A 12,289-nucleotide genomic window follows, 5' to 3' on the forward strand; every position below is an offset into this window, starting at 1 on the left:
ATACGGTCGGTACAGTTTTTTAGTACATTTTCGATTGTATGCAGCTTTATTTCAGCACGAATGTTGTCCTTTAAGGCTTGAATTGTTTCTGGCTTGTCCACATAACACTTATCTTTGACAGCCCCCCAAAGATGATAGTCTAAAGGCGTCAAATCGCTAAAACTAAGTTTCTATCAAATCAGAAATGACATTAAGGTTACCAATGTCGAAATAACCGCTAGATCAAAAAAAAGTTAGATGGCGGACTCTGAATGACGCAACCGACAAAACGCAGTCTTTTCATCTGCTCATGGCGAACACACACAGGTCCGAAGTTATAATCGTATAAGTGACGTAACCGTCAAATCGTTTTTTTTCTGTTCGGATAATTTTCCTAAAAGCGGCTAATAATCAGGTTCAAAAGTAGTATTACTGACACTATCGGCTCTGGAAAAGTTCCCAAATATGCAAAGTAAGTGTTGAATTAAAAATTAACCCAAATGTAAAAAAAAACATCAATGAAAAAATATGTTTTAATGAGATTATTTCAATGGCAAGATAAAGGATTTATCACACCGAATGGAGGATTAAGAAGTTTGTTTTTGTGATACAATTACAATGTGTATGTGCATAAAAGATTATGTAAACACGGAGACAGCAAGTTATTTCGAGTTTTTGGACCGCATCGCTTTTAACTTTGTACGGGTACACTGAGGTCTTTTTACAAGGTTTTTATGCGGTTTCATTCCATGGGAATTTCCGAAGTTGCGTAGATTACCGGAGGTACGAAGTGCAGCGGTGTTTTCTTTTCATGTGGATTATCGAACGTACGTTTTTGTTTTTTAGTGGATACTCAAAACTACACGAATTTCTTGAGTTATGCGGTTTTGATGTGGAACACATCTTTATTTTCTATATAGGGGTGCAAATCAGAAACTCAAAGCAAAATACACGTACAATTGTGATCAGGTTTTAAACACTTACAGCTCAGTCTATTTTGTATCAATTATTAATATTATTTCATCATTTGATTGGAAATATTTCTACGTATTGATTTGAATGTTCATAGCCATGTATTTTTAATTGTATATCATTGATATTTTGATTAATAGCTAGCAGTATCCTATTTTGTCTGCTGAAAATCTCCGGCATACCGGATTTCCCTGCCATAGACAACGGTTCTGAAGAAGTAAGCGATATATCAAAGGGAAAGCATCGATCTGATTGGTCAATCGATGCAAAAGCAAAGCTGTTAGAAGGACGCGAATCTATAAATAGAAGCAAATTTATAGCTAACGTTTCAGTCCTACGCGTAGCATGCTAGAGGTAGGTTGTTGTTAGACAACGAGACATAAAACGATTTGAATCCTTAATTGGTATGATCTGAGCTTGAGTTATGCGAGTTCGTATGAAGTTTCATGTTATATCGTTTTCGCCTGAGAAATTTGCAACTACTTTAGGGTAAATTTTGAGTGCTTCAGGCAAACTCTCGTGCAATTGCGGATTCGAAAGGGTGACGATTGATTGAACTGTCTGATTGTAGATTATTAAACATTTTGGTTTCCTTGTTCCACATCAATGGTTCGAACAACTCTATGGGGCTGATCCTTGTAGTTTTTCAAAGCAGATTTGCAAAGTTACTTGATTTTTACGCGGATTTTCGAAGTTGCACTGATTTATTACGCAGTTTTTCTTTTGTGTATAAAGTAGAATTTCCAAGAAAAAAAAATGATAAATAAAGACTGTCCCAGAAAGTATAGACGCACTTTGATTTCGCTGTAAATAATTCACAAGTGTTAGATATTCAAATTTTATTCGATATACTGATAATATGAGACTACAACAACAGAATATTATTCTCAACATTTGCTGCTTAGCCATTGTAGACTAGCTGGCGCACCTTCTTGTGAACGTTCCTCATTGAATTCCGTACATTTAAACATTTGACTTCTTGGAGACAAGTTTTGACACTTTTTTCCAATCTTTTTCGAACTGTTCAATGGTTTCGACTACCGAGACATGTTTCCTAAGATGTACCTTCGTTAATGCCCAAAATTCCTCAATTGGTCGAGATGTGGGCAAGTTGGTGGATTCATGTCTTTTGGGACGAAAGTGACAGTTTTGGTAGTATACCATTCTACCGTTGATTTTGAGTAGTGGCAAGAAGCAAGATCTGGGCAGAAGACAACAGGATCCTTGTGGCTTCGAATCATGGGTAGAAGTCGTTTTTGTAAACACTCCTTGATGTATATTTCGCTGTTCATTGAAGCAGTGGGGATGAAGAGTTTCGAAATCTTACCGCAGCTACAAATTGCTTGCCAGACTATAGCTTTCTTACCAAATTTTTCGACTTCAATCGATGTCTCGGACTGGTTTAACACTTGCCCTTCTCGCACCGTATAATATTGTGGTCCCGGCAAGGATTTGTAATCGAGTTTCATGTAGGTTTCGTCGTCCATGATTATGCAGTTCAAATTTCCAGCAAGAATAGTATTGTACAGCTTTCGAACCCTCGGCCTGATCGATGCTTCTTGTTTCGGACTACGTTTTGGTTGTTTCTGCTTCTTATAGGTTCGAAGATTCAAACGTTCTTTAGCACGAAGAACATTTGACTTCGAAGTGCCCACATCCCGAACTGAAACCTCCTTCTTTTGCTCGAACGCCTTCAGTATACGTTTATCCAACTGAGGGTTCGCAGGACCTTTTTTCGACCCGTTTTCGGTTTATCGGTTTCACCAAACTTCCTGATTGCATTTCGCACGGCTTTTTCACTAACTCCTTCCATTTTCTCAGTGACAGTCCGCGTTCTGTGCACCATTTGTACACAATTTTTCGACGTTGTTCTGCTGAAAGTCCACGCATTTCGAAACAAACTAATGAAAACGAATAAACAACTGCACAAGTGGTTAGATAAGAGTGTAAACAACAGGACGCAGCCATAAAAACTGACAGTCTTTATGTAGGCAAATTTTGAAGTTTGAAATTCTGAATCCAGTGTTGCAATTTGTCAGTCGCGTCAAATGACCTTGACAGACTGACTAAAGTTATCGTCAACAGTAATCTGTAATACCAAAGTAGTGACCAATTAACCGGTTTCAAATGATTCAATTTCAAATAGATGCTGCACTTTAACAGCCTGCAGTTAAATCTAATTCATCTATAATGCCTAGATTATAAGTAAATATTAGCAGAATGAAGCTTGCGAAAAACTAACTGACGGTGAAGTGAAAAATAACTAGAATAATTGCAAATAATGTTTTATTCATGACAAGAATGGTTTCGACAAAAACATACCAGATGATCCACAACTGCGTAGACGCAGTTTTAAAATGTTCAATACGCAACTGAACGAAGCAATGGTAACGTAAATAGCCCATTTAACACTTAATGCGCTCTGAACGAGCGTCAGACTGGATTGTATACAATCCAGCCATCCATTTCTAACCGCTAAAATTCATGACATGTGCTCAACCGCATACAAACAGCTGTTTAGCCACTGCCAAAGAACCATTCTTCAGCCGAACCTCCGGCCAACCTCTCCAAAGTAAAGTACAAAGTACAGTTACACAACCGCGCTTCGGTATCGTTATGGATAGTTATTTTAAACCAAAGTCAAACTTGTGGGCGAGCTTCAAGAACCAGAAAAATTCAATCCATGTGCCCACCGGTCGACCGACCGACCGGCCGACCGCTTGCCGTCTCTGACCAAAAGTGGCTCCTAACGGTTCGGTGGTCTTCTGGTGGCGCACATGCCAACAACCAACCTAGCGGTTTGAACTTTCGACTTGGTCGCGACTTGTGGCCTGGAAGGGGGGAAGCGTGAAGGAATGTGCAAAAGTACGAAACGACGGGTCAGTTTTGTGTTCACACTGGTACACTTATGTAGAAAGGAAAAATAACTTGAATAACTCACCAGAGGGCCTACGTTTCCCGGATGGGTAGATCGGACCGCTTCTCAGTTGGTAAAGATTGTAGCGGTGTTAATCCATTTTTGAATTAAAAGGGACTGAAAATGAAATAAAAGCATTGATACAGGCATTAGACATTCGGTTGTTAACAGACCATTTAGATGGAGTCAGGATAAAATTCAAATATAGTGATTTTCCGGTTGGTGCCTAGGTTTTCAAATTGTTATCGATCCGGAATCTTAATTATTAGCTCATCAACTCAATGCGATTTCATAATTAAAGATTAATGGAAAGATATCAAAAGGTTCATTTTCCTTCAGCGAAACCTTCAAAACAAAAAACGCCAAGGTCTACAAAAGATAATTCATTAATAAGCAATAGCGATACAAAATAATTGATTAACACAGAATCAACCGCTGAATTCCACCGGCAACGGTGCTCTCGTCACTTGGCATCCAACCGTTAAATGCTTTCCGTGAGAATCCCCAGCCTGTTCACTTTTACTCGAAATTCCTTTACGTCACAATCCGCACCTGGTCCGAGAGTCTCGGAGGCAGCACTTCGTGCCGCCTCGGTTCCTCCAGGCGGCCGGCCGCTGTTGTTTACCTGCGATATTGCTGACATCTTCTTTCAATGCAAAATCATTTCAGTAATGTTTGCATGCAGCAACAGTCAGGAGCTTATGCAATCGCCGCCCATCGCTTGGAATTCGAACTCAGCAGCAGCAGACCGGCCGTACACAATAGAGCTGCGATGAGCGCCCGAACCGGCGCGCGAAAGGCAAAACAGCTGGGATGTGGGTGAAAAAAGTGCCAAGAAAATGTATCTACCCGAATGGCCAGTAAAACACATTCTTCTTCTTCTCCAGGTTGCATACCGTGCCAAGGGAGGTGGGTTGAGGGCCCATGCCGGAATCAGCCAGGTCTCCTCAGCTGAAGCTCAGAGTAGGGATTGAAATGTACGTTTCACCCTCCGGTTCGCAGCCGTCATCAACGGGTGTTCTGTTTCAACTATTTACTGGTCAGATTTGTTTTGTTTTGATGTTCGACTTGCTATGCCTCGCTGCGGATGACCCGAAGGCGTCAACATCAGCGGGTTATATTATTCTCTGTAGTATACGTTTCACTTTAACGGCATGCCTCACTGATTGTGAAGTGTTGGCACTCCGGGTTTACATTTTAAATTAGCCGTTTTTCGAACAGATAGTATGAGCCATTTTGCCGAAGGCCGTTTTCCGAATATCATTTCATCGGAAATCAATGTAAAGCTAGACTCATTTATTATCAGCTTCGTCATGATTATTTTGATTCAACGAAGTTATACTTGATGGACGCCTCGAGCGGAAAATTAATTTTGGATACGCTCTTCGAAAATCTTACGTGGACAGGTTAAAAAAATCGTAAAGTCGTTGAAATTTGCTGAAACCAAATGTCATTTTTGGCGTGGCCCGAAGTTGAGCAGCTTCTCGAACAAAAGTTTTTCGAAACCATTGATCGAGGGAATTTACCTAACATATTAATTAGAACCTTGCAGATAATCTGGCAAGATATTTGCAGCCGTGGATAGAAACTCAATTGCTCATGATGAACAAGACTATGGATTCCCAAATGTATAAGCAGGAATACCTGACGTAATCGCAATGGCTCTGTAAATGTTTGGCCTAATTTGGCATGTTGTCACTAGAATGGAGAAGAGGTACACTAGTACCGATCCCGACAATGTACAGGTCCAATAAAAAGGGGCCATCTCTAATTCCGTCTTAGAATGTCATGAAAATCTGAAATTCATGTAATTCTAAGACGTTTGGCAAAAAAAAACGATTTTGGGAGTCTTTTTAAGTCTCATAGTCGATTTTTTTTAATTCCAAGATAACACCAGATTTCATGCAATTCTAACTCATCATCAAAAGCATCAGGAAAAATTCAATTTTGGGAATTTTAATTTTCCTATGGTGATTTTTTATTATGAAGAACTTGCAAACTTTGACCGCCGGGTGGCACCACTAGTCCATATCGGATGAAACTCAAATTTTGTATAGTGACTTTTTTTGAGGTACCTAAACCTTCAGGCACTCCCACTTTACGGAATTAGAGATAACACCTTTTTATTGGCACCCTAATTTACATGCCCGGTCTACTCAATGCTAGATTTAGGTCCGAACGAGCGGAAGTGAGGTCGGACAGCACCCGAACATACCCAATAGAATCAACAAGTTTTCTTGGGAACTCTGGTCTGAGGATCAGGAATCAGTCTTTACTCAAGAGAGTAGTCTTTCTTCAACTAAACGGACGTTAATGATATTATATTTTATTTGTCTTTATTTGAAACCAATTCCAATTACGATATTAGGACAATCGAAGGATTCGGCGAAACGGCTTTCTCATGAAGCACTGGGGCATGATTTTCATGTTGGATCAAGCGAATCAAAGCATTTAAGAAATACAACGATTTGTGTTTTAGTCTTTGTTAAGACGTCTTGAGCTAGTTTTAAATATGATCAGTATCTAACGAAGAAAACAGATGGAAAATTGACATGCGAGTGCAATAATGTAATGAGAACCGAAAAAATGTTACCGCAGAGATGGGACTCGAACCCGTAGCTAATTCCTAACCGGAGAAATTGTTTTACCAATTAAGCTACCCTGCATATGAAAACACACGAAGAGAAAGTCTAATTGACTAGATGGAACCCACTGTACTTGGTTACTACGCCATTCACTTTTACAGTCCTATATCTACGGAAACAAATTCAACACTTTCCCAGGTTAGGAGTTAGCTACGGGTTCGAGCCCCGTCTCTGCGGTAACATTTTCGCGGTTCTCATTACATTATTCCATTCGCATGTCGATGTTCCAATCTAGATACGATGTTGCCGTTAGATACTAATCATATTTAAATTTAAGAAATACTTCTAGGGCGCAGAAATGCGTAGAGTGATTTTAGAAAAATAGAGAGAGTAGGTTTTCAAATCTCTTTTTTGTAGGTCCAATTGTTGTTCAGGAACAGAAATTTTAAATTTATTAAACACGAAGCGAATGCTCCTAATTTCATCTTACTTTTAAATCTATCGAACAGAGACAACAGATCTCACTCTAACTAAAGGTTTTCGTATATGAGATGACTAATGGAGCTGAGATAAATGAGGGTACCGTTACCCTATTTTTATTTCTACTATTGGTCGATCGTTAGTCCTGAGCTGAAACGGTGGCCTTTATTATCATTCTTGCATACACTTCACATATCATCTCACCCATCCGGTCTCACATGAAAACGACACAACCTCACAAAATGAAATGGATGAACATCGTTTGACATCTATCAGTGGTTGGCTCATATGTTCATTCTTTATTATTTTACTCTATTCTACAATATGCTATTACATTCCACAGTATTCCATGGTACACAAACCATCAATAAACGTCAAAGATGGACTGCATTTACCATTCGTTTGGTGCCATCGTGTGAAACCCAATTGGGATACGTTCACTCCATTCAATTTCCACTTCACACTGGTATTAAAGGCCGGTAGTATGAAAATGAAACATAAAACAGAGCTATCCTGAGCTCCTGAGCCCTACCGGCCTCTCTAAACTCCGGATGTTTGGAGCGTAATGCAATCAACATCTTATTCAAGTCGATCCGTATTTTATTCATTACATTGAATAATTAAGCTAAAGCTGTAACATATATCTATATTAAATTCTAGCTCTAATTGATTGTATCTGATGATGTTTGCAATACCGTCAAGCCCACCAACCACGGGAAGGTTCAATCCCGAATGAACTGAAAATTGAATTAATTTACGACAAGTTTCAGTATTGTATAACTGTATAGCTGATGATTAGTAGATGAGAGTATTGTATTGTTTGTTTCCATTAGCATTATTAGTACGCCTTTCTGTCTCATTCCTTGGGTTACTTGGAGCCGGCGTGGGAGAATTTTATTATTATTATTTATTATTTATGGTTTTATCATATTTCTTGCGAAGCTCGCCGTAATGAGCAGGTTGCAGACAATATCGTGATGTGGTCTAGTGATTTGCGTAGGTGATTAGCGTTTTTCATGGATGCCACTCTTTCTTACCGAAGATCACGAAAGAAGAAACAGGGTTTCTCAAACGCCTAGGAAACACACGTCTACAAAATCATTCCGTAATTTCACTTCCTTCCGACAAACAAATTGCGACATCGCGATATATTTCTTATTACCACTGCATATGTTTTGACGTTATTTTGGACTTTGAATGTAATATTTTCATGCTCCACGTTTGCATTAGCAAGTTTAATTGTAAAGTTTAGTTGTAAAGAGTGATTTTTAAGAGGTATCGGGCTTGATTTTCAAAAAATAACAAATTTGAGAAAATTGATGAAATCTTTATTGGAATCGATAGAATGATCAATACAATTTAATGTTTGATGATGATTTCATGCAAATGTTGACAGCGGCTCCGCTTCAGATGGCCTATGCCTCAAGGTCCAATTTTGGCACACTCTGTTCAACTTCACGAATTATGCCACCGGACCATAATCCACACCAAACGTCGCCGAACACATTTTGCCGATAAAAAGTGAATCCTCCTCCAACTTTGCCAGCGCCCATTCGTGCTTAAATTGTAGACCCATCGACGATTCATGATTAAATTATAGACACAAGACACAAGTTTTACAATGACACAAGACACGATTCACGCGTGATCTTTCTAAAACAGTTTTGCCAAAAAAAATACCAGCAAAAAATCACCCTTTAGATCTAATCTGAGATTGTTAAATCATCGATAACTTCTGATAATACAACAAATCATTGACTTGGGTATCAAGTATTAAAATATGTCAAGTACACTCAAATCTCTTATGTGATTTTATCGTCATAAAAAAGCACAAAACGTTGAGATCTAGGGTTATCCCGAAAAAAAATTCCCGGCTCGGGGACTTTTTTTTTCGAGGAAAGACCAGATCTCGACATTTCATGAATTTCTGAATTCGAACTTCGTTACAGTAAATTGTTGCTTTGTTCAAGAAACCTATGCACCTCGGTTCAAAGTAGGTGCTTTTGCTACAACTAAATAAAACGAAGTGTGACATCGTATATCAGTTTATTTTTTATAAGAAGTTATATACGACTATATTTGCTTTTGAGTATCTGCGCCAACATCGGCAGAACATAGTTTAAACTTTTGTGATCTAACCGGAAAAAATAATAGCAAATGAAAGCATTGAACAATGGAAAAATCATCAGAAGTACGATGATTCCTTGGGACCGGTAAAGAAGTGATTGTTCTTAGATGTTGATGTCTTCTTGTTCAGTTTCTTACCATAGTGAATAGTTTTCTCTTAATATTGACATGTAACCAGCTGATTGCCGTAGATGTCCAGCGATGTACATGGGAGTCTTGTGTCCTGATCGAAAACCACATAAGAGAGTGGAGCCTTCTTTAAGCGCATGCGTTATATTTGTACGCCATTCAAAAGACCGGGAAATGTTTCTCCTACACTTTCTTTTCCACAGAAAGCATCTCTCCGTACTGCGACATGGTTCTTCGAATCATCGCTGGTAGCAAAAGAAGGCAGATCATGCACAATCACTTAAATGACACTCTACTTTATATATATATACTATGTAGTATGATGTACTTTACGTTATCGTACACCACAAAAATAATATTTTTGTTGTTGTAGAATTCAATTGCGCTCAAACTTCTTATGGAATTGAATGTATCCAATACTATTATTTCTATTCAGTTGAAGTAAATGTACGTACTCTATATCGAAGTGCATTTGCTCTTCAATACCGTATCAAATTTTTGAAACAAAGTTCGATTTCGACACTGCCTGAAGTTAACAGCTATTATGTTTTTATATTCATTAGGTTAACTTTTTGCAACATCGTCTTATTGTCCACAAAACTATAGCGAATTTTGTTTTCTGTTTTTATCGTCCCGATCGTAAGTGAAAAAAAAACAAACCGAAGTGATCTCAGACATACAGTAGTACTACAAATATTTCGCATCTTTTTTAGAATTGATTATTTCTTGAGGCGCTACAAAATTTTTCTTCTTACGATATGGTTTTGAATAGCTTCTATGGATGAACGTCTTGTAGCGATAATCCGACAAATCCATCTCTATAATTCCACTCTATTTTTATGCCTTCGTGTTCTGAACGTATTTCGTCTACTAGTTGTAGGCTTCTACAGTGTTTGAATCAGAAAACAAGGAAAAATAACATGTTCCTTTTCCTGTTAATGTTATTAATCAAAACTTTCTCATACAATTAAATGCTGTGCCATAGCTTCTAACGCGATTTTCTCCAGAAAGCAAATTATCAGATTTTATTTTGCTCAGTTTGACACCAACACGCACACTTACATGCACAAACATTGTCCGATCTCAAAGCAAAGCTAAGTCGACTGGAAGATGAGATTTGGCATCTGAACATTGGTTAAAAATGATGTTGAGGAATGTTTGCCCAGGCTTTCTTTACACGAGAAAAGGCAAACAGACAACAACTGATAAGATGATTAATGTTCGTTATTTCTTTTCTTCATGCTGGACATATTTTAGATTAGTACAAAGATTAACTCATAAGCTGTGCTCAGTCAAGCCGATTATGCATGCATTCAATGCGAACCGAAGTGAAGCAAATTAATATCGCAGTTAAAATTCATTACTTACGTTTGTTAATTATGTAAATACTGACAACAATAGCAACATCACGCATTTTCAAACACACGAACTGCTAGTCCAGAAGAAAAAATCTATTGATAAAAAATAACTCCACCAAAACGCAATCCGTTTCAGGATTGTGTTGTTAGCTGACTCAATCACCCACTCGGTCCGGACTCAGTCAACCGAAGCACACATATTCCGTAGTAGTGAACCGTCATTATTTCGCGCACTCTAGACAAGTGTAAGGCAGTTGATTTTCCGGCTTGTTTTCTCGAGTCGGCTTTCCAAACTAACACATCACGGTTGCCGTTGCCCGGCTATCAGGTGCACGCGGTAGGCTTGCGCGTTGTTTTTCCGGTCATCGCGGTAGATTCAAATTATGCCTCAACCGTGTGATAACCACATCACCTCGCGTCTACCGCCAGCAAGTCCGTCTGTGGCGACACCCACAAAAGTTGAGCGAAAGAAACAAAAATTGAAGCAAAAACAAACACTGTTCGATGTTCGGTTTGCATGTACATTCGTCATTACTCCGAGCAAACGTTGATGCAACCGAGATTACTACGAGGCTCCACAAGCAACACTGGGAAATATGGAACGATTTTTCTCCGTGTTGTTGGAGCTGTTCGTACTGCTGTGTTTTCCTAGCCGAAACACAACTCATTTTGGTTTTTGGCAAATTTGTGCATTGAATCATACCAAATCGTTGGGGCGGACTCGGGCTATTTATCGTGCACGGCTTTGTTATACAACTTCCTCGATTAATCGAATTCGTCAGACGGATTTGCTAATCAGTAGTTTTCGAGGAAGTTGGATGATTCCATTCAGTTAAAATCACAAGCTATGTTGTTGATGTATCAAATGAACGGAATTTGGTAAGTGATTTTTCAATTACGAAACTCTATTGTGCCTCTTATTTGGCACATTCTGAGCAAAATATCATAAGATTTTCATAGGTTACAAGAGTTTTGCAGAAAGCGGTGTCCAATCCCAACGTGACGTATGAAGGTGTTCACAAATCCTAGAACTTGAGTCTGGACTCTGAACCTGGATCTGAATTCTGGACCTAGATTCTGGAGCTGAATTCTGGAGCTGAACACTAGATGTGGATCCTTATTTTGTATTCTGCACCTGAGTTCTGAGTCTGTACTTGAACCTGGATTCCGAATCAACACTCTGATCTTGAACCTGGATTCGTAACTTGAATATCAACTGTGAACCCTAATCTTGGAATTGTATTCAACTCTTGACATGGAGTTCCGTCCTGAAACTGAATTCTGTCTCAATTGTAGACCAGAATTAGAATGTTTGAGCTTTAAACTCTAGACCTGAAATCCGTGCCTAAATTTTTAATCTAGTCCTGAATTCCCAGCCTGAATTTTGACATGGATTCCGAAACAGTATTTGAATCTGGACGTGGATTCTGAATCTGCATCTGGACCTGAATGCTGGATCTATCTTTTAAACTTAAGTTCCTAACCTGACTCGGGTGTCGGGACTTGGTGTTTGAACCTAGAGGTTGAACCCGGAGTCTGGACCAAGAGTCTGGACTAGGAGCCTGGACCAGGAGTCCTGGAATCTGAACCAGGAGTCTGAGACCAGGAGTCAGTGTGTCAAGTTTTAAGAGGAAGCTTTATGCGACGTTCACACCGAAAAAGTGGCAATTATTTTCACCAATATTTACAGCTCATTCAAAAAATGCACTTGAACATGGAAGAAAATAAACCAATACATTTGT

At 38.9% G+C, this 12,289-nt stretch overlaps 1 protein-coding gene across 3 annotated transcripts in view; it reads right to left on the reverse strand.

Moving 5' to 3' along the window:
• LOC131427411 (uncharacterized) overlaps positions 1-12,289 on the reverse strand; it is a 281,665-nt gene that overhangs the window by 160,466 nt on the left and 108,910 nt on the right. For 2 of the 3 annotated variants that reach the window (XM_058590576.1, XM_058590571.1), the window contains exon 3: positions 3,893-3,985. The exons of the other annotated variant lie outside the window; for it this stretch is intronic. The gene's annotated coding sequence lies outside the window, so the exon portion shown is untranslated. The remainder of the gene's footprint in view (positions 1-3,892; positions 3,986-12,289) is intronic. 3 annotated transcript variants of the gene reach the window in all.

The sequence above is a fragment of the Malaya genurostris genome, chromosome 2 (genome assembly GCF_030247185.1).
Source record: "Malaya genurostris strain Urasoe2022 chromosome 2, Malgen_1.1, whole genome shotgun sequence".
Lineage (NCBI taxonomy): Eukaryota > Metazoa > Arthropoda > Insecta > Diptera > Culicidae > Malaya > Malaya genurostris.